The sequence below is a fragment of the Motacilla alba genome, chromosome Z (assembly GCF_015832195.1).
Source record: "Motacilla alba alba isolate MOTALB_02 chromosome Z, Motacilla_alba_V1.0_pri, whole genome shotgun sequence".
In the NCBI taxonomy this organism is placed as follows: Eukaryota; Metazoa; Chordata; class Aves; order Passeriformes; family Motacillidae; genus Motacilla; species Motacilla alba.
This window is the reverse complement of record NC_052046.1, coordinates 5320891-5342969: the sequence shown is the minus strand read 5'-3', so window position 1 is coordinate 5342969 and position 22079 is coordinate 5320891. Positions and strand designations below refer to the sequence as shown.

The window sequence follows — 22079 nt, the reverse complement described above, 5'->3', positions numbered from 1 at the left end:
TTAGTGAGGATAAAATGTTGCTTTTTGCATTTAATGTTGAGTTGCAAACTGTGGTCATTTTCCTCATCTTTTTCAAAACACTAGACAGCAGTGGGGAAAAGAGGAGGGGATGGCAAAGGTAGGGGAAATAGATCTCTTGTTGATGCTCCCAGGATCCAAGGCGACTGGTCAGACACGGATGGATGCTTTGGGCTGGCAGCCTGGCCAGAGCAGATGTTGCTCTGGACCCTGGCTCTTTTCCCAGGTCTGGGATGTCATCTGGTTTATCTAGTCGAGCCCCTTTTCTTTACCAGTCTTTGTAAGACTGGGCAGAGCTAGACAGGCTGTCTGGGCTTATCACACTGATAACCAGGCGGTGCAGTAGATCTCAGAGACAAGTGATAAACAAAGAAAAACACACACACACATACTCAGAGAAGCAGAAATGGCTGTGGGAGAACAGAAAAGAAAAGGGACAGTTCTGTTCTTTGCTGATTCAGTGGTAAATGCCCATAGTGTGCTACTGAAGACATAATCTTTGTGAAGATGGGATGATGCATGAAGCCAAGAGACTTGGAAAATATTCAAATTCTATTCTGTCCTGCCCAGGAGAATTTTCCATGTTCCTTTAATGACACATTTTTACAAAGATGTGAATGAACAGATGAATTCTCCAAATGAAAAACACTACCTGATACGTATTTTTAGCCCAATTGTTTATTTTTCTTTTGTTTGCTTGTCTAATTCAGTCTTTCAATTTCACTTCTATATTTTTGTCAAGCTTCCCCCTATTCCACCCCTATTTGTTTGGATAAAAGTGTTTACTACTTTCTTAGATTAATCTTTTCTGACAGGCAAGATTACTTTAGGAGAGGCCTGTTGAACTATCAGCATTATAACACCTCCTCTGTTGCGTCAGTTCTTGACTGATCCCTTGATTGCTTTGGGATCAATTAAAATAGCTTTTCTTCCCTTCCATGGGCAGGTAAAGCAGTAAAACCTTGAAGACGGCACCCAAAAAAAAGCTGCCTAATTAAAGCATGATCGCAGTGATATAATTTTTTTTGCTCATCTCCATACAATTTTTTTCCAGCTGAACAAGATTTGAATATAAACAATCTTTAATAAGAGAAAATAAATTAAAAAAAAAAAAAAGAAAAGAAAAATTGTGTAGTTTGGATGACCTCTTTCATTAAAATTTCTTAGATGTTTTCTCATTTTCCAAGCATACTAAAAATTGAAAAAGTTAACTTGTGGTCTGACTTACTGCCATAAAAATGGTAAAATTTAACAGCAAGCAAGGTGACACAGTAATAGACCCAGTCCTGCAAGGGCTTCTTGGAGAACAAAACTGCATTCAAACACCAACAGGCACCAAACATTAAACTTTTAACGTACTGCTTGGTAGAAAACTCTTAACCTACTCCTTTTTGTTTTGCAGATAAGTGAACAATCCTTTTTGTCTGTGGCCAGGAAGTCTATCTTTAGTGTTTATAAACCCTCTTTCTTTATTTTGTATTTACTGTACATAACTTTGCATTAAACCACATTTATTTTCACTCTATTGAATATACAAATTTACAACATAACAGTGAATGATGAATGGAAGATCCAGTTCACACAAAAGCATCATCCTCTGTATCTATTTATAATCAATCAGCAGTACCACAAACACACAGATCCCATCCTTTTGCTAAGACATTGTGGCATTTGCACATTAACTTCAACGACTATGACAAAAAAAAAAAAAAAGTTTGACAAATGCAAGAGTTACTGTTGATACCCACATGCACAAGGGACATGACAGTGATTTCCAGATGTCCAGCTGGAATTACTGTCTCTGGTTCACTATCCTGCCAAACACTTCTCTAATCCTGGGATGATACTACTACTACTACTTCTACTACTACTACTACTACTACTAATACTAATACTAATACTACTAATAATAATAAGGATGAAGATGATAATGATGATGATGATGATGAAGAAATACCCCTGGAGTTAGCAATCATAAATGGATTGAAAAAGAATTAAATTGAGAATAAGTGAAAGCGGGTATTCAGTTGGGTTACAAAAGGGAAAACTTTGACAAATTACATGAACAAGCAAGTGAAGTCAATGGAAGCAATGAGTTCAGGGGCTTGCAGTGTGACAGGTTCCTCCAAACTCTTTAAGTCAGCAGTGAAAAGTTATCTGAAACTTGCACATCAAGCAAGTGAGAACGAAACTTTCAGAAAAGGTTTCCAAAGGCATTTGGATGTATAGCCACCTCAAAAAGGACATTAAGAGTAAGCATAAAGCCTACGAGAAATTGAGGGAAAAAAGGGATTGATCAGCAAGTAAAGGTACACCTTAGAGGTCACAAAGTGTAGAAATAATGTAAGAATTGCCAACAGCCACGCTGAGGTAGGTCTTTCAAAGTATATTAAAACAAAAAACAAAAAAAGCTCCTCAGTCACCTAAAAAAGAGAGCAGCAAAATAGGAATACTATCATATGTGGCAAGGTTGGGTAGAGAAATGTAGTATATGTCTGGTTATAGGTATTTAGCCTAATTTTCCTATAAAAGATCCTTGAACAGACAGGAGAGACAATAAAAGTGTAGAAGTGAAAACAGCTATATACAAGAGAAAAAACCCCAACATTTTATCTAAATACATAAAATAATAAATAAATTTAAAATGTAATTAATTAATAAATTGAGCCCTTTCTGAAATGTACATTAACCACTGACTAGGTAAGTCACTATAGGCTAATATTACTAAAGAGTACCGGTTGATCTATGATTTTATAATGTATAAATTATCTGCTCTTCAGTGACAAAGCTCTGAAGGCATGAGAAGGCTTGACAATTCTCCATCTGAAGCAGTTCATGTTTATCCTGGGCATTAGGATTGGTGACATTTTTACTTCTCTTGGCACAAAGGGACTTGAACAGGCAGCTTTGCTGAGACAGAGCAGATGCGTTTCACTTCTGACTAACTTAGGGCAGACAGGGTTTTCCACTTCCTTCTGCTCAACCTGGCGCAACCAACAAGTGCTGAGTTCAGTTTTCACATCCCCTCAGTTGAGTTTGAGTGTCTGGATTCTGCCTGTGAAGTTATTTTATAAAAGATGGGGATTTTTGCATCTTCTTCCCCTTGTGCTCCTCATCATTCTTCAAGTGAGAGGTGCTGGTAACGTGCTGCTTAACTATCCAATGAGGAAAATGAGGAAAGAGCCTGCAGGCTGCATATTATATTCAGCCTTTCTTTTATGGCTAGTCCTGTGTACTGAAGAACTGAAGCTCAGGTTTCTTAGATATGTGTTGAGGGTATTTGGTGCCAATTGGAGGTATTAATTCTCTTCTCATGATCTGCATAGTGAATTAGGTACAGCACGTGGCCAGTAAACAAACAGCAGTCCGCTAATATTTAGACAAATAGGATCTTTTTGCAATAATCAGATTTCAGGACTTTGTATCTCAGTATCCCAGTATCCCTGATCCTAGTTGCATATTGCTTAGACACACTCTGTCTCTGATCCAGAAACTCTGGCTTTCTTTTGGCACTGTGGCACAGCGCAACTTTAAAAAAAAAAAAAAAAAAAAAAAAAAAAAAAAAAAAAAATCAACTCACCCAGGAGATTAGAGACTTGGATTAAGTCAGATGGAAAAAAAAAAAAATGCTTCTGGCATGAACGTTGCAGTAGAAACAACACAAGGCATCACTGCTGTCCTAAGCCTGTCAGCTTTGTTCTGTTCATGCACAGACATGCAGACCAGAGAACCCAGGAATCTTAACAGGGACAGTACTTTGTTTCTGATTCAGATTTGAAATGCACGCTGAAAAATATGAAAAAAATAAAATACTTGAGCATGTTCCACTCACAGAACTTTTCAAGACAGAACTATTTGAAGACTGTAGAAGCTTCTGAATATATTTTGGTGAGGAGTTTGAGTTTGGCAGATGCATCTGAGTGAAAAGCCAGTATAGTTACTTAATTTGGCAATAAAATTTTATATAGGACAAGGAGATAGACTACTGTTTGGATCGATAAAAAAAAAAAAAAAAAGAAAGAAAATGTGATATTCTGTTATTCAATATAAATAATAAATATAGAATATATATTATATATCATATAACAAATATATCTTATATATAAGATATAAATGATAAAATAAAAAAAAATCAAATACTTGTTCACAGATGTAGAAGAATTGAATGTTTTTAATAATAAATTTCTTGTTTGAAAATATTTTTGTTTTGTTTTCCTTTATAATACAGATTTCTACCAGCAGGACATTAAAATATATTATGAAAGATTTATACTTTCATTAATTCCATGGCAAAGGTCATTTATATCAGTGGGTAAAGACAATGAGAAATGCTTTTCTTGTGTAACAAGGGTTCTTAATGAGACCACCTACTCCTCTCTTCCCTGCTGAAACCAGTTTAGATGTATCAATTATTTGTTTTAGTAGGAAGAGCTGTATAGTAGTCAAAGAAGGGATGTAAGCTAAGCTATATACAGAATTACTCTAAGAGGATCTATATTTCAAATACTAATCTGTAAGAGAAAGAGCAGCCTTGCTCTGGATAGGGATTAAGCAGCTCAGTTCTGTGGATTTCAGCAGAGCTCCACCAAGTTTCCTGTTTCTGAATATTCAGCAATGATATAGAAAATGGTAGGTATCTAAAACAACAAGGTTTGGTGAGACTTTCCAACATGCTTTGATGCCTAACTTGATTTTAATCTATTTGTACACTGGGGCTTTGGAAAAACCCAGAGATTTTCCTCCTTCAAAGGAAAAAAATAATCAAAGGGCTGGATTTTTTTCTACTGTGAAGACAGGCTGGGAGAGTTGGAGTTGCCGAGCCTGGAGAAGACAAGGCCAGACCTCACTGAGGGCTCCCAGTACCTAAAAGAGGCTTGAAAGATCGACTTTTCACCAGAACCTCTGGTGACAGGAATGATAATGGCTTTAATCTGGAAGAGAGAAGTTTCAGATTAGATATTAAAAAGAAATTATTGACTGTGAAGATGGTGGGGCATTGGAACTGTTGTCCAACAAAGATGTGGATCCCAGTCCCTGGGAGTGGTCAAGGCCAGGTTGGAAGGGACTTTGAGCAACTTGGTCTGATGGAAAATTTCCCTGCCAGTAGCAGGGCAGTTGATCTAGATGATTCTTAAATGTCCTTTTCAACCCAAACTATTCTATGCTTCTATAAGTTTCCAGAAACATGATTTTTTGAATCAGGAAAGCTTAAAAAATTAAGTTTGGTTCGTGGTTTGTTGGTTTTTGTTTTGTTTTGTTTTTTCTGTCTACTACCACAGACATTTGCCCCTGAAATGGAACTAACGGGGGTATGCAGGGAAGTCTGCATATGAAAGATTGCAATCTGGTGATCTATCCTTTACAAGCTGCTGGGTTACTGTATCATTTCACTGCACTGACTACCTGCTAGCTAGTGAAAAAACATCTTGAGTTTACATTGGGTATGTCAAACAATTTGACCAAAAGATCTGTGAGGAGAAGTACTGGTTTGGGACAGATCATCTTGAGTTTTTTGAACCTTCAAGTGGTGAAAATAGAAAAGAAAATCCTTTCAGCAGATCTTATATTTATGTGTAAACGTTAATTATGCCAAAGTGGGATTACGATGAGGCATGATAAACTGAAAACATCTTTGTAGCATTGTTTTCAGTTCAAGAAAGGAATAAACAAAGAACCCCTTGGATGAGAAAAGGACTGACCAATTCCTAAGCCGTTGTTCATCTGAAAAGATGAGAAACACCTAAGGAAGCCACCCAAATTCTGCAAAGAGAGAGGTGGCTGAGCGACGGCTCTCCTCCAGCATGCACAGCAAACACACAGGGATTACAGCCTCATGGAGGCTGCTGTGACTTTGGAAGAGCTAACAAACTATTATTAACTATAACCACGTGCGCGTCTCAGGCTCCAGGCGGAAGGGATTTACACCCCGCTGGAGCGCGATGGTTGCACACGTGTCCCCTGCCTGCCCTTAAAACCACACAGACGAGCCATTTCAACCTGAACATGTGGGCAGCCCACAGAAAATAACCCCACAACAGCTGCCTGCCCAAGCTGCCTCCCGAGGCACAAGATCCTTGTGGTGACACTTACATCCCCACTTAGTAAAACAAAAGTATTTCACACGCTTCAGCACAACTTTGAAACTACTTTCTTTGCGGAGCTCCCCATGAACTGCCTGCTGATAGGTGTTTTTTAAAATGCTGGTGACATCAAGAAATAAAGGCAATAGTTGCTGTTGAAGTCACAAATGGGGGGAAAGAAAGGGAATGCGAAAATTCAGCTGAGCTGTTCTCATCTAGGACTTGTGTGGTTCTCTTTTGTGAATGTGCTTTTTGTTTGCTTTTGCATTATTGCCTGTGAACAACAGAGATTTATTTCTTTCTTTTCGACTTCTTTTCCATCAGCAGCATGCTATTCATTCCCTCAGAGAAGTGAAGGGACTGAACCTAGGATTTTGTACAAGAACTTAACTTTCATACTTAGAGGAATAGCCCCAGTGAAAGCAATAAGAGTATTTAATACCTGATTATGTGTTCAACTGAAAGACATTTCTTTCAAAATGAAAGTTCAATCCTTAATCATTTCCCTCTTCAAAAAAATGTTAGATAGAGCTCCTTAAATAACATGTAAATAAACTAAAATAAAGATTTTGCATTGCTGCCTTTGAAACCACAAGTATCTAGACCACTATTGTGATAGGCAAAAAAACCCCAACAATCAAACATAGTATATTGTAGGCATGAAATTCCTTTTGAGCCTGGCCCTTTAACAGATTTTGTTTGTCCTTTTAACTCTCAGTAGATACAGTGTATAGCTTTCATTGTGAAATTAAATTCACAATGTTTCATGCAACATGATTATTCCTTTGCCACCAACTAATTATCTAAAAAACAAAACAGAACAATAAAATATATGAATTATTGCAGAACAGCCATGGCAGCTGCTTGCACTTTTGCAAGTTTCATTTTATTTAAGTCATTTTCATCTCTCAGCATTTTTTTAAGTTATTGAGTGATTTTTTTTCTCAGTTTTTTGCTGTGGTTTAGAACACTTTTTATGCTTCAACATAAATAAATATATGTGTATATATAAATAGGTGATCATACACGCATCATGCACAATTCATGTGGGGTGCAGGAACTAAACACACAGTAGTGACTGGGAATGAACATTTTTAAGGAGAACAATATTGTAAAAATGTATTTCAGTAAGACTACTAAAATTAGATATTCTGGAGGAGTAACTTATATTGTGGGAAGAAAATTATAGATAACACAGGCAAATATTGATACACCATAGTTACTTAATTCCTGCCTAATTACTAAAAAGATTTATAGGATCATGAAATGTAGCTATAAACCTTATGGTTTCCTTGGCAAAAGTTCAGCTGATTAGTTTAAGAGAGAAATGACTTAGAGAAAACAAGATTCCTGACTTTGGTGGGATTAGATAGAAATTCTGGTCTCCAGAGAATTATCCAATCAGGTCAACAACTGGAAGAATATTGATGGGTACCATCAAGCGGATTACCTCCTCATTTAAAGATACACTTATGTTCGGATATTTTGTTAAATGCAGCCTTCAAAGCCGGACAGACATGAGAAAATGTATTTGTATGCAAATTGTGCTTTCTGCTTAAAGTTCCTAATCATGGCCATTTTTGTTGTAATTTTATGTTTCCCCATGTGGAAAAATGTGACTGTGGTGCGTTGAATACACAGCACAACCAATTTTGTGTCACCTTAACAACAGGCTAACCATTTATTAAATATACTAAGGCTAGTCCAAAGAAGGATAACAAGCCAGCTGTCTCAGTGGCTTCCAAATTGCTTGCTATCACCCAAAATAAATTTTATCCTGCTCTTGGACACTCTAATGACCATGCTTCCAGTTCTATACTGTCGATTTACATCAATAATGCAAGTGCAAAATTAATATCGTGTCAGTGTGATGTATCATCTGAGAAAAATAGAAGCAGACTGAACCTATTTTGTAGAGGACCTTAGAATGACAAAAATCTGCAATGTTCTGAACTGCATCATAGCTGATGGCAGGTGAGAGTCAAAGTCTTTTAACAACTGCTGGGAGGTAACAAGGACACCCATGTCTTCTCATCTCAGCAGAACTGGCTAAAGGGAGATTCCAGACACATTTTGTCATTTGAACTTTAACATTGTATTAGCAAAAAAAAAACCCAGTATGTGACTACAAAGAAAAAGGAAGCATTTGCATAGAACCTCTTTTAGTTCTTACCAACAACTACAATGTTGCTTCTCGCAAGGCACTCCAAAAGAGCTAACTCCATTCTTCAGACCCCCCACACTAATCTGCAGTACAGTCACTATTCCAAGCATCTGTTATTTTTTCTGTCTCTTTCTTTTTTCTTCTTTTCTTTATACAAAGCCACACTTGGTGGATTTCAGCTGCTATCCAGTTATTTGGCAAAAGGATGTGAGAATCCAGCTTCTTACGGGCTTTCAGTGTGTGTGGGATCGAGGTAGCACAACAGTTCCTTCCTTTTTCTGAGACTGCTGCCGCAGCAGCTCCAACAACAAAAATGCACAGTCGGCGGTTTCTTTATTTCTATCTTTGTAGTGTTCTTGGCACAGAATTCTGGAATGGGTAAATTAAAATGGTGTCTGCCTAATCCCTCTGAGAGATTTGTTTGCAACTTAGACTACAGCATTTTTCTTGAAAAGACTTAAATAATGTTATGATTTTTTTAGCTGGATTCTCATTTTGGTGTAATCAGTTTTATATGTGGCATATGAAATGTGTTCTTTAAGCTCTAACGTACAAGTAAAGCAGCAAGGAAGTTCACCTGATAACATATGAGACACAAATCCATGTTTTAGAGGATCACACAACAAGGACTTTATTTCATGTTGTATTTCCTTTAATAAGATCATCTAAGAGACCATAGGAAACAATGTATGCCATCTTTGAGAATTTTCTTTTTCTTTTCCTTCCTTCCTTCCGACACTTCCTTCCTTCCTTCCTTCCGACACTTCCTTCCGACACTTCCTCCCGCCAATTCTGCCACTTCCTTCTTTTCTCTCACTCTCTCTATCCTTGAAAAGACCTTTTCTGTGCTTCTGCAATCAAAAACCACACTGTCACATGGATGGTTCTGGAGAATTAAGTTTTCTGTATATAGAAATAATATGCAATAAAAATTATTCCTTGTTATCAGAACTGCAGTGCTTGCATGAAACACCATTTCCAAATCTAAAACATGTCTAGTTCTCTTTAGAAATTGGATCTTTGAAACCTCTGTATCAATTATGAGTTTGGCAGCTACTTTTGAAAGGGTTCAGATACTCTGCCATTAAACCATGGTCAAAGCTAATCACAGTGTTTAAATAATTAGTTCAGAGAGTACCAGAGCTAATAAATACCTGCTTCCTGCTTCTCTTCTTTCTCTCTGTGTTGCTTTCACCACACGAATTCTCTGATGTTTAATAAAGTATGAGCATCTGAAGGTTTCACTAAGGGGAGTATGACAACAGTGTCTTTCAAGTTGTATGTCTTCCCAGAATAAACAGCATTGTAGCAGCACATGACAGTATGTCTTTGAAACCTTTCCTTTTCTGTTGCGTTTGGATGAAGTCAACCAGTAGTGTAAAAAGATATTGTTGATGGACAGAAAAAGAGCAGGAGAGAGCATATATTGGATACACGCACAAACACAAAATGTGATTGTTCGACATAGACTATAAAATGCATTATAATCCAAATGTGATTAAACGAACTGCAGACATCTATATAGCTGCTGTCTGTGCCTGAATCTCTTCATTTCAATTAAAAAAAAATTATTTGAGAGATGACATTGATTTTAGTAGGGGAGGTGCGTTACTCACTTTGTCCCTTTTTATTTCCACCAAATGAAAGAGGGCCATGGATGTCTCATTCAGATGCTGATTGTCCACTGTGTTTCCTCCTGGACTCATCCCATCCAACAGTACCTTCTCTTTGTATTAAAAATGCACCTTTGCTTTTTAAGATATTATGCCTATGATCTTTCAGCCAATCTTATTCTCAAATTTGCCAAAGGGAAATGGAGTGGGCAAAAAGAACTTCTCATGAATCAGTCAAAGAAATGTATTGCAGACTCACCATGTAATAAATACCCCCTAAATTCAAATTATATAAACCAAGTAAGGATAGCATCTTACTCAGTCACTTCTGTGTCCTTTGTGAGTTCTAAGGCTCTCCCAGCTCTTTAACAGAGATTGTATTGTTGTTCCATTTCTTCCTACACAGACTGTTATGCTACATTTCTTTCCTTGCGCTCTCTCCTGAACACCTTCTTTGAGTATGTGAAATGATGTGAGGAGGATCTATCTCTCCTGTTTCTTTTGTTTGGTTAGTTGTTTTTTCCCCTCATTTTCTCTTTCCTTCCACATCTGCAAAATATTCAATTTCTGTTGAAGATTTGCTATGCTATGCAGGATGTGAAGGATGATGAGTTTGAAAAGGTTGCTATGAACCTGGAAATGGTAGACAAAATCATAGACAAATCATGAAAATAATAGAGACAATCCTAGACAAACCATGAGATAGAGATAGAAGGGGGGATTATGTGGTCTAGATCAAGTTCTTGTTTACTGTAGGCTATTAAACATGACTGAGTTGCCTTTATGTTAATTACGATACTGTGCATCTGTCAGACACACATCTGTCCAGAGGTGTCTGGAGACTGAGAAACAATGACAATTCACTGAAATTTTTCAATTTAAACATCCTCGTCTTTTGTTAAGCAAGTAAAACAAGTAAGTAAAAGGGACAGCTTCTCTATAATTGTAATTTATCTCCCTTCCTTTTTCATTCATTTTCATGCTACAGTTTTGGTCAATATCTGGGTGGAAAAAAAAAAGAAAGTTTACAAACTTTTCCCTCCTTTTGCATCCAGTTATGGTGTGCAAAATGGTATCAGCTAGTTTTATAAACAGGAAAAGTAAACTTATCCTGAGGAGTCTGAGATCTGCAAGATTATTTCACTCCCAAACTCTACCTCTATAGGCAGCCTGTAAACTATCACATGAAATAGGACTGAGGCATTCCAACTCACAATTCCAAGAAGTCAGAACTGAAGTCTGAGCAGTTTCATATTTGTACTGCTGTACGCAATGAAGAAAATATTACATTTAGGTATGAGTAATAGGTCTAAGATAACCTCGACAGAATGTGAGCTGAGTCATCTAATCAGCCTTAAATGCTTCAAAGAATTTTGTGGAAATTTGATTACACCAGAACATTGTATTCTGGGTTTTTCTTCATAAAGATATATAAGACTTGATCATCTGCTGAAGATGAACATCTTCAGTGTTTAGAGATCCCACTGAAACTTCAGAGTCACTTGAATAGTTTTTTTTCTCTTCCATTTGGTCAGATTAAGTTTTGACCTTCCCCTCTCAGCTCAAACATCAGATTTCATCCAATCTTTATGGTGTGAAATATTATTCAGCAGTACAATCTACCAACAGCACAATAAGAAAATGTTTCCAGACTGGTAATTTGGGCCTTGCTGGTGAGGCACCATGTCAAATTAAAAACACTGCTATGATTGTACTGGCCCCTCTAGGATCAGGACAGAGGTCCCTACACCACAGTCCTGTACAATGAGGAGGTACTTGGTCCAGGCAAGGAAACAAGAGGTCAGCATCTTTCCTAGGATGGAGAAAAGGGACCAAACCCATTAAAGTCCATTTTCAGTTGTCTCAGGTGGTGTCTGAAATAAAACGGAGTCTGAATCACTGTTGTAAACCACTCATGATAAATGTTTGTGTGCCAAATATCCATGTGCATCTTTCTATGAGAGCTAGAAAGTGTGGGAAGCCCTTCTCTGACAAGATGGCTGAAAATACTACCAGCTCAAAATTAAGACCCTTCATTTCCCTGGCAACACATTATCTATCACCTGTTAAAAACTATTAGTGAGAAATTCTGAAAGTACTGATGTGAGTGTGTGTATACAAGTTTACTTGTGGGTATGCACACTGCACTACTGAGTTTTGTCCTGACCCCACAGGTGACCATGCAGATCTTGAAGCATGAAGACTGGTGACCTTTCCAACATTTTTTTAGCTTCTGTAATGGCAAAACTGTTATTACTGGCAATAAAATTACTCAGACCTTTTCTAAAGTCCTGATATTGCAGTTGCCTCTAGTGACCTTGTCTGACAGTGAATTATTCAGGTTGACTATCAGGAACATTTAAAAAAGGGGAAAAAAAGGCAAACAAAACAAAACAACATTTGCTTTTATTGGTTTAAAATTTACTGCCTTTTAATTTCAGAGAGAGAAGAGTAGGGAGCCACTCTTGCTCTCCCTCACTGGCATCAAAAATGGATAAATGAATCAACATAAAACCTCATGAAAATGAAGCAGTTTAACTATTGCTATATATTGGTACATTCTGATTCTGAAACTTTTTCACTTTCTTCTCTGTATATCTTTTTCTCTTAATTTTGGGCAAAGACTTAATGGATTGCAAGCACCACCATATTTTGGCTGTGGAACAGAGGTTTAGTGAGGACAGTTGTCTCTCAATACGATTTAGAGGTTTCATCTCAACTTGGAAAACCTCTGATCCGTAGAAGGGCCACGCACACTGACAGCCCCTGAGGCACCTCTGGGTCTTTGTGTCCCTGTTCACAATCCAGGACCACATTTTGGGTACTGGCAGTCCCTGCCTCACTCTTACTGTAGGATATTAGTTTCTGTCTCTCCATAGCCCTGTCCAGCCTGGCCATGGGCTCTGCCAACTCATGCTTACCTGCAGATGGATGTCCCAACCTTGCCTCAATGTTTCCTCCTCTCCATGGAAGCTCCCTGCTCCAAGAAGAGCCGTCACAGCATCTATGGCTGTCAGGGGTTCCCCTCCCCTGGGATGCCCTCAGCTAAGGTGTTGCACATTATACAGCTGAGTTTGTTTGCAGCTGAAAACAGAAAAATGGCTTTGTTGAAGCCTCAAGCTTCGCCCCAAATCTAAATATGATGGGAAACCTCACAAATAGTTCCATATAAAATTGCAACTTCAGAGGGCTCTTCCTCCTCTTCCCCTGCCCCCACCTTTTTATTTTGTGCAACCAAGGTGGTACTATCAAAAATGTGGGGAAGGAAGATTCGTGGAACTGCACTGTCTTGTTAAATCCTTGCACTGTTGTGTTAGATGTGACCTTAATCTCCTTATTCTTTGTGTTAGAGGATCATCCTCTTCACATGTTTTGCATTAGAATAAATTATTTCATAGCTCACATTTTTACTGTTGTTTTAGACATTTAATCTCTGTGAAAGTAAGAGCAGAAAGTGCAGTGTAGGAGATTTCTCTAAGCTACTCCAGAGATATCTCTGCAAGCATTGACTGCCAGTGCAGCATGTGTGTCCCTCAACTCTGATCCATCCCAAACTACTGGACTAATTTAGCATCCTCTGCCCAGTGTCTACTAAGGTATTCTAGTTCATTGATTGGCAACAAGAAAATTTTCTAAGTTTTTTCTCACCCACAGCTACACTTTTCTTCATGCAAGTGTGTTGTACATAATTTGAAGGGGGAAAAGTGACAGAAGCACTGGCAGAGGAGAACCTGCTATGTAACTTCAGGCTGAGAGACTTCACAGAGAGGTGAGATCCCTCTTTTAACCAAGGAGCAAATCTAGAAAGCAAAGCTGAGAGATTGTAATACACAGACTTTCTAAGTGACACCAAAGAGATGCTACAGAGTATGCTTTAAACCAGGAATACCCTAAAAGCAGTTTCTGGACTGGTAAGATCCAGGCAAAGAATATCATCCCTTGTGGAGGATCATATCTTCTTACTCATATTATCTGATATGTTTGGTTTTTTTTAAGCTGACCTGGATTTCTTTTATTTAGGAAGTCTACAAACCCATTAAAACAAAAGTCCTTTGGTATTGATTGGCATGATTACTGCAGTAGGCATGGACCTGTAACTTCTACAGAAGTTTTAAGCCAAGGCTCCATTTGGTGTGGATCTTGTCCTGTGCATATTACTTTAATAGTTCATTCCTGAAGACAAGTGATCCCACAAAGACAGGCAAAAATCCAAATAGTGCAAAAATTATGTAATTCAGATCTTCAAACTTCTACAGCTGAATTATTTTTTTTTTCATGAAGCAATTTTTATAACAAATCAAGAAAGCAGATGGGGACAAGACAAAGAGTTACCAGTATCAGATTACACACCTGTTAATCAGTCTGATTAAATGTCTGTTCATGCATCTTCCAGAATCACCTCATGCAATAAGAGTTCAAAGCATGTCATTTTTACTGAGCATATTTTCTGGTTTATTTATAGTATTAGGTGGGATTAAAACTGTCCAGCCATTAGGACCTGTATTCCTGGTTTTGCTAACACAAATATGCATACTGAGCTCAAAATCACTTAGTAGAGAAACTATCCTCACAACAAGAATAGTAGTGGGGGAAAAAGTTTCATGCTGTTTTAAGTGCTTAGAGAAAATCAAGATCAAGTTATAAAAATAAGCTTAAACCAGAAAAAATTCCAGCCATTTCTATTAAAATTAGTATTGCTAGATTCCAACCAGTGCACAACAACACTGGCAGATTATTGAAACTGTAAAAGACATTTTCTCTCCTTCTCTTCCTCTTTTTCATTTTCCTTTCTTTTTTAAATGCAGTTTAGATCATAGGGCATCATTTGCTGCCCAATAGAAAAGTCTTCTTTACTCCAGAGGGAGCTGGAAAGTTGATAGATGCCCCTGTGCTTTGGTTCATCCATCTGTAGAATAACACAAGACCTTCCTCTTGGGAGTGCTGATGTCTGAAAAATACTTTAGGTTTCCCAGGTGAAAAGTGCAACTCATGTGCAGGAAGATTATTATTATAATCTTTTTTTCTCCCAACACAAGCATTTCATAAACTTGCATTCTTGTCACAATAGTTCTGAAATATTTTACCCTCAGGTTCATCCTTCTACCTACAGAGTAAAACTCTCAGTAGTTTATTCTCAGTATGTCTGTCTACGCACACACCATCTTTTCAAAGTGCTGCTGACATAGAAATTCACAGGATATCTATAATGTTCTTATTAAAGAGACAAATTAGTTATTTTACTTAAACAAACAACAGGAGTATTACCCGCCGGAATGCCCGGGCACTCTCCATAAATAATACTGAGTGCTGATGAGATGTGTTTCAATGCTTTTTTATTTTGCATTTTACCTTGGTGGATAACTCAGCCTTAGTTGAACTGACTTAACTGCTCAAGTGCCAGAATTCTCAGGAACGCTCTAATATCACAACATTTATGAGAGCAGGATTTTCTTTGTTAGGAAACCTTAAATTCTGATCCAAACTTGTCAGTGCCTACTAGATTTTTCATTTGTTTTCCTGGTGATGATCTCAAAACTGGGTGGTTTAACAAAGATATGTGTCCTAAACAGAAGCAAAGAAACATATAAATAGAAGACAGAAACAGGACATTAGTTTTGATAGTCATCTGCTTTGGGTCATGTCAAGGGACTTCAAAGTAATAAAATCTTTGTGGAAGCTTCAAAAGGTAGGACACCTTCTTCAATGGCACTGTAATAACGTAGTTTTTCCCACAGAGTAGCTTAACACCTTATTGCCTAACTGCTGATTATGCTTTCAGGACACCTGTTCCTTAAAAATTTGTTCTATAATGTCTCTACAGTATCATTAGGAGAAGACTCTACCTACTCTTTCCTGAAGACCATCAACATCAAAACACACAAATGTTTCAGATGAAACCTCCCTCTTAGCTTTTATTTGCATATATGTATTCATGAAAGTTTAAATTCATCAACTCAAAGAATCACTGAATCACTTGTGATGTAAAAGATCTCTAAGATCATCGAGTCCAACCCAGCACTGCCAAGACCACCCCTAAACCATGTCCCCAAGTATATCTGTACAGCTTTTAAATATTTCCAGCAATGGTGATTCCACCACTTTCCTGGGCATCCTGTTCCAATGCTTGAGAATCCTTTCTGCAGAGAATTTTTTTCTTATCTTCAATCTAAACCTCCCCTGGCACAACTTGGAGCTGTTTCCTTTCTTTGCTGATTAAAACTGGTTTGGTGAGTTCCTTCCGCCAGCTCCCTCTGTACCTCTGGGTGGATCCCACCTGACCCCAGAGACTTGTTGGTGCCTTAGTGCTGCAGCTGGTTGCTTTGTAACTCCCCAACTCCAGTATACCCAACTACTCCAGTTCCAGTTTTCCAAATGTCTACTTCTTTTCTCCACCACCACAACACATCTATCTATGCAATGACATGGTATGCTGTTCATTACAGAGTTACTCTCCAAAAGTAGCTCTCCTCCTAAATTTTCCAAATGTCTACTTCTTTTCTCCACCACCACAACACATGCTTCATCTATCCATGCAACTATATGGTATGTTATTCATTACAAAGTTACTCTTCAAAAGTAGCTCTCCTCCTAAATTTAGCAGTTTCAACAGTGAAAAATTATGCTGAAAGGAAGATTTGTTTGTTTATTTGGTTGATTGGTTGGGGTTTTTTTGTCTCTCCTTACCTCATGTTTCTTGCTTATAATGCCACAAATGGTCCTGTAAGTTGTTACCAGTATCATGCTTTTCCATTTTTTCTTGGGAGAGGAAAGCACAGTTTACAGACTATAAATTCCCTCTACATAGAAGACTGTGGTGACTCTGAAATACTGTCCATATGGCCCAACAGAACCCATAAATATTGTCTGTTAGTAAGAAAAACCACAGAATATTTTTCCCTGAGTTAATAGCTTCTGAAATAAAGCACTCTTTTGCATCCATTAGATACATAAACAGATAGAGATCAAAGGACAAAATGAAGAAAATTAAGAGAGAGATATTACTTAATCTCAGAACAGATCATGTTAAGATTCCAATTTTCTGCAGCAAAATACTTCACAAGAGGGATAAAATCAACATTCAACCAATTAAAATCACACCAGGTCTATTAAAATGAGTCATCAGACCAGATCTGAATCAGGTTTTTCTATGCTTGTAAAATAAGAACGTGAGTAAATAATATTTTTTGCGCCTGTTTATAGCTTGCAGGATTTTTTTTTTTTTTTTTTTTTTGAGACAGAGATAATCCTCCCCCTCCCCAAAGTAAATTTAAAGAGACTCAATGTCAAAGTCAGATATGGGAAGATACATAGCCCCTTTTTATCTCTCTTATCAGAAAGATGTATTTCCCTAAAGTTCAGTGTCTAAACACAACATATATGTCTAGCATCTAAATATATTATTGAGATACTTAGGGCAGGGATTTGACTAACTACCTAGGCATTTAAAGTGACATTTTGGTGGAATTTCATTTCCCACATGCAGGAAACAAAGTTAGAAAGAAAATATTTTGCCTAGATACCTGAGACATCCTTTTTATTGAAGTCTTAAGGAGAAAAATTTTCAGGTAAGTAGGGTTACTTTGGGAAGTGTCTCATCACCCTCTCTGCCTTTACTGAACTGAGTACTCAGATATTTATTTCTTATTTATGGAAATTTATAACTGAAATTGATAGTTGTTCCGGACATCCTGACATGTGAAGTATACTCAGACTCCATGAAATGGTGGTGCAGTCTATATTATGGTATTATGGTATATAACTATATGTTATGTGAACTGTATTTAAAAAAAAAAAAAAGGTGTTTGAGAGGTGAACTGGATTAACAAAAAGGTTTCAAATGACAGTTGTTTCACCGCAAAACATAAGCCTTGCAGCAGAGCCTGAGCTATGATGAAGGAGATGCAATCCACCTCCCCCCTGCAGAGTGAAGCTGGGTGGGAAGGACTTGCAGATCCTGTAAACCTCTGATTCCAGATGTACAGAAAAGCCTGCCAAAATCAGGCATGCCAAAAGAAGAAATGGGTCTAGACTCTGACTGGGACCTAAATTTGTCCTTGTTTTCATTCAGTGATTACTCATTTAAGCGAACAGTTGTGAGTACTCCAGGAAAAGGAGCTCCCCTTCAAAGCTAAGCTCCTTGGCTGGAAATTCAGCTTTCATTTGTTCCTTTAAGCCATGAATACAAAACTCGTTTGTAGGTAGGAGAAACTCTATTTCCAAGGCTACTTTGGGCTTCTGAGGTGGAATTGCTGGAACAATGTTCCTTAGGTTAAGAAACCCAGGTCTTCTACCTCCTAGTGTTATACCATCTGTATTATCACAAAAGCAAAGAAATGCAAGTATCTGAAAGACAGCTCCTGAATATGAATAGCTTCATATTCACTGACTTCAGCAAGTTTTAGTTTAGGCTTCAGATACCAGCAGTTTATATCATGCTTTTGCATAGGAAAGCTGTTTGGGTTTGGGGTTTTTTTTTGTTTGTTTTGGCTTTTTTTTCTCTCCAGGAAAGAAAGGAGTTTTCTGATGTTTGACAACTTAGATAAGTGTTTCATCAAAATCTCAGTGGAAGAGCAGGAGGTATTTCTAGAAAAAAAGGGAGAAAAATAAAAAAAGGTAAAACTTTTTTTTTTTTATTTAGATGAAAAATGAAAGAAAATATTGACAATTTTTTTAAATAGACTTTATTGTTTTCTTTCATCTGTAAATCTCAAAAGACTTGTTCCTTCTTCTTCTTCTGGCACCAAGATTTAGACACTAAGAACTCAAGATTAAGGTCTCATTGGTAACTGCACTATAAAATGTCTGAAAGTCCAGTTAAGTTAGTATCAAATCCTCAGTATTCAGGCTGAACAAATCAAAAAGTTGTTATTGTCTTCCTTATTTCTCTACCTAAGTACAAAATTATTTTTTGCTTAACAAAAATTTCCTTAAAAGACGATTTTAATTAAAAAATAATAGCTGTGATTGATAATTTTAACAAATTGTATTTAATATTCATTTTAAATAATATTGGAGATGGAAAAGAATGCCTGAAGACATTTAATTTAGAAAAAAATGCATTTTCCCAAGAACATTTGAATTTTTGTTTGATTCACTTTTCCTAAAGTATTTCTTGTATTGTTGTTTTCAAGTTAGATTAATAAAACCATTGAGATAAACAAGTTTGTGGTATTTAGTTAATTTTTTTTAAGCTGTGATGCAGAAAGTGGCTCCTCTGAAATAACTGAGTAATGACAGAGCAATGAGAATATGTACAAAACCAAGAAGTTACCACTGAGGGTATTAAAAAACTTGTCAATTCCCTGCATTGTTCTAGTGATGTGACAATAATCTAGTGATTTGAACACTAAACCCATACCAGTATGCAAGAAAAACAAAACACAGAGCAAAACAAAACAAAGTGGGGGAGGGAAGGCATTTTTGAAGAAAGTGAGGGTATGTGGTGAGGATAACAACCTCAAAAAAGTGACATTGAGCACATCAGATTCTTTAGTATTCTTTTAATTAGACTGAACTCTGTCTCTATTTTTCCACATGAAAGAAGGAAGAGAAAGAGAAACATGATGAGGCCCAGAGCTATGAATATGAGTGACTGAGAGTTTTTAAAGGGGAAGAGGCTTATCTGCTGTTGAATGCCAGTGAGAAGTATCAGTGGCAATTAACCTCCTGAAAACTGCTGCCATGTGATACCTTCCACAGTCTAAACTAAGTTTACAACTGTCTCTGACTTTCTAATGGTCAGAGCTTGTGTCAGAAAACTGAATAAATGTAAAGTTGCAAAAAAGGAGTGAGAGTGTAAGTTGCCATGAAATATTCAAGATTAAGCATTTTCAAAATGTCTCGTATTTGAAATACTGAGCTGTCAAAAGGCTCTAAATATCTGTCCCATGAGACCTATTAGCTCCTGTCTTTTCTTACATCTAAACCAGTTTGATATCATATGCACAAAACAGAGATGGAATAATTAATTGAAATTAATAAAATCACACAAAAACATACCGATTTCTGGTTCATCTTTTCTTGCTAGCTCATGCCACATAAATGAGATAACAGATTATCCAACATGATACTACTGTGGCAATATCAAACACTAAAGATTTTTCCTTAGTGCATCTAGCAGTGCTTCAGCAATACTGCTGTGGTTCTCTCTCAGGATAATGAGTTGTTAAAAAAAAAAGGAAAAAAAGGAAGTAAGAAAGAGAGAAAAAATAAAGACAGAAAGAAATAATCATTGTAGAACATCCTGAGGGAACAGAGAGAAGTGGAAAAGCCAAAGAAAGAAGTAGCTAAGCCTGCCTTGACTGCATGAAATTTGTTGGAACGCCTCCTAGGGAAAGAAAATAATCACTTTTTGGGGTGATGGAATTTAAATAACTTAAAATTGTGCATACACAATTGGTTCTTTTGCTGCTCTTAGGAAAAAGAAAATTACTCAGTCATAGCAACCTATTTTTCAGCAGGAAGGAAAAAATAGAGTAAGTGGAAAATATCAGCACAAGTTTTGGAGCTGGGACACATTTCAATTACTAAAGTGGATTACAGTTCTTGAAGTATTTTTTGTTGATTTTCTCATTGACATCTCTCCTACCTCCTTTCCAATGAAAACTTAAAACTTGGATGTGTGTGCAAATGTCTGCCCTCAGAGACAGCTGTAACTCTCAGCCAGGCTGAACACAAACCACTGTGGGTGTAACAGGGTAAGAAAAGCTTAAACTGCAGTAATTAGAGTCAATAACCCCTAGCAAAGTAGAGGCAAGGAAAGTTAGCCTTAAGAAGTAAGGTTTGAAAGAGTGGGCTGCAGGGAAGAGGAAAGCCCCAGCACACAGGTGGAAAGGGTCTGTCTGACATCCCTGGGGAAGCAGGATGGTTTTCTGAACAAGGAACTGAGCTGCTTTCTGCCAAAAAAAAAAAAAAAATCCTCGAGTGATCCTTTAAATCCAGGCCTCCCAATTGTTAGTTTTCTGTCCATAAAGCTGAATATTGCCGCATATTCTCAGCCATTTTGATGAACTTGTGCCAAAGCACAGGTCAGAAGCTTTTAATGTTTTCATACTGAGAATGACAACACAGAGAAACCCAGGTAAACTCTCATTGTAGAGAGCTCTACCTAAGAAAACACAGAGATCAATCTACATAAACTTGCTTGTGATGAATCAGAACCAGCTTTCACAGAACCTCGGTCTTTGCACAGGCCTCACAGGCACACTAAAAATGCCTGCCTTTGCCGCACCTATATCCAAAATATCTCTTCCAAATAACACTGATAAAGAGGAATGTCATGTCTGACTAAGTTCAAGGTTTTACTTGGCTGTTTTGTTTGGGAAGCTTATGAACATTTGTGGTCAGAGCGAGGAGTTTCAATGCCTCAGGGGCCTTCCTTCCCCTTTGACCATCTGGGAATCCAGAGGCTGCTCATCTTTAAGTATCCCCACCATGTGTTAGACATAAAACAGTGTGACCCCTTAGCCTTTCTCATGGGTATTGTGCAGAGTACTGACTGTGCTGCCAGCACCTTAGCTTTCATCTTAGCATTACATTCTTTTTGTAGCTGACCTTGTACTCACACCCTCTGTGAAGCAGTGGGATTTAGAACCTTTCAAACTGGCACTGAGCATGTGCAGCTGTGAGTTGGGAAGGGCTTATCCTTCACAAAATCATAGAATGGTTTAGGTTTGGAGGTACCTTAAGATCATCTTGAACCAGCCCCCCTGCCCTGGGCAGGGACACCTTCGACTGGACCAGGTTGCTCAGGTCCCCATCCATCCAGTCCTTGGACACTTCCAGGGATAGGGAAATTTGCTTTCAGAGACAAACTCAAATATATTGCAAATGCATCTCCAGGAGCAGCATTGCTACAGTCTAGCAGTGCTGTGACATAGGTTTTGGTACAGCTTAAAGTTGGTATTGTACAAAGGCAGCTGAAATGGCTGGAGCCCACCATCTCTGGGGCTTTTTGCAGCTGTAGTGCAGACATGCCCTCAAGCCTTTTAGAAATGTTTGCCCTCTGTTTTCAAGAAAGGCAGAACACTATCCTAAAAAGTTAAATACGTATTAAGAAAGGCTTTGCCTTTCTTTCAGAGTGGGAAGGCCATACTGCTAGACTGCGGCTGGTGAGACTGCACATTTGAGTTATGCTTTTAAGCTGCTGTAAAGTTACTTGTGTCAGGGGCACCACAGGAATCAATGTTAGATCCACAGCTTTTT

At 37.7% G+C, this 22079-nt stretch overlaps 1 long non-coding RNA gene across 1 annotated transcript in view; it reads right to left on the bottom strand.

Moving 5' to 3' along the window:
* Nucleotides 1-22079, bottom strand: part of LOC119696205 — a 65518-nt gene that overhangs the window by 16054 nt on the left and 27385 nt on the right. The gene's annotated exons all lie outside the window — the stretch shown is intronic.